The 1,384-nt window shown below is 39.9% G+C and overlaps 1 protein-coding gene across 8 annotated transcripts in view; it reads left to right on the top strand.

Annotated features, from left to right (window-relative positions):
* The window catches only part of ZNF146 (zinc finger protein 146), a 27,608-nt gene that overhangs the window by 20,677 nt on the left and 5,547 nt on the right, over nt 1-1,384 (top strand). The window contains exon 3 of one of the 8 annotated variants that reach the window (XR_004260179.1): nt 973-1,355. The exons of the other annotated variants lie outside the window; for them this stretch is intronic. The gene's annotated coding sequence lies outside the window, so the exon portion shown is untranslated. Of the gene's footprint in view, nt 1-972; nt 1,356-1,384 lie in introns of those variants that run through there. 8 annotated transcript variants of the gene reach the window in all.

Genomic DNA, 1,384 nt, shown 5'->3' with positions numbered 1-1,384 from the left:
TTTTTTTTTTTTTTTTTTTTCTTTTGAGATGAAGTCTCACTATGTCATCCAGGCTGGAGTACAGTGGTGCGATCTCAGCTCACTGCAACCTCCACCTCCTGGGTTCAAGCAAGTCTCCTGCCTCAGCCTCCCAAGTAGCTGGAATTATAAGCACCCAACACACCCAGCTAATTTTTGTATTTTTAGTAGAGACGAGGTTTCACCATGTTGGCCAGGCTGGTCTCGAACTTTTGACCTCAGGTGATCCGCCACATCAGTCTCCCAAAGTGTTGGGATTACAGGTGTGGACCACTGCACCCAACCCTAGCTATATTTCGTAATTGTAGTGAAGACAGTGTTTCACCATGTTGGCTAGGCTGGTCTTGAATTCCTAACCTCAAATGATCTGCCTGCCTCAGGCTCCCAAAGGGCTGGGATTACAGGTGTGAGCCACTGTGCTTGGATTGCTTTTTAGCAAACCATCTCTATTGTATCATGTCAACTAGAATGTAAACTTGATGAGAGCAGGATATGTTGTCAGTTTTGTTCAATACTATTTATCTCTAGAGCCTAGAACTGCCATGCACGTGGTAAGGAGAAAACTGTTTGTTGAATGATTATTTTGAGCTGCTGTTCTCAAATGTTTTAGTCTCAGAAACTCTTTACTTTTTTTTTTTCTTTAGAGATGGAGTCTCACTGTGTTGTCCTTCCTGGTCTTAAACTCCTGGGCTCAAGTGGTTCTCCCACCTTGGCCTCCCAAAGGGTTGGGATTACAGGTGTGAGCCACCATGTCCAGCCTTGTTCTTTCTTTCTGAAAACATTTATAACCTCTGTATTTTGTGTTTTGAAATGTCACAGTAATGTGTCTAGGTATGGGTCTTATTCTTATTCAAGTGAACCCTTTGACTTAGAGTAGAGGCAACTTTTTTGTTCTTTGAATACTTCCTCTAATGAATTATCTTCTTTTTTTTTTTTTGAACTTCTTTTACTCAGCTTTTATGTTTCCTTGGTGTATCCTCTGAATTTGTCATTGAAAATTCTACCATGAAATGACACTTGTCACTTGTGATCATATTTTACCAGCCAGGTGAGCACCTAGCCATGCCTGAGTTTGCTAGGATGAGGCAGCCATGCCTTCTGGAACAAGGTGACTTGTTACTGATGAATGTGGATACGCTCTGCTTTATCTTTTTTTTTCCCCTTCACTCACAGTCTTAATTTCTAAGGGAACTTTTATTTCCATTTCTTGTTTACAAAACCCTGTTACTGTTTAACTGACAAAATATCTTTTACCTATTCCTGACTGGTTGTAGTGTTGTTTGCTGGGCCTTGCCTTTATTTCCTCATAGCTTTCTTCTGTTTGTTTTGATGTCTTTCTTTTTTTTTTTTTTTTTTTTTTTTTTTT

The sequence above is a fragment of the Sapajus apella genome, unplaced genomic scaffold, assembly GCF_009761245.1.
Source record: "Sapajus apella isolate SASKATOON/1434 unplaced genomic scaffold, GSC_monkey_1.0 scaffold68, whole genome shotgun sequence".
In the NCBI taxonomy this organism is placed as follows: Eukaryota; Metazoa; Chordata; class Mammalia; order Primates; family Cebidae; genus Sapajus; species Sapajus apella.
Note: the sequence above shows the minus strand (reverse complement) of the source record. Positions and strands in the feature narration are given on the sequence as shown.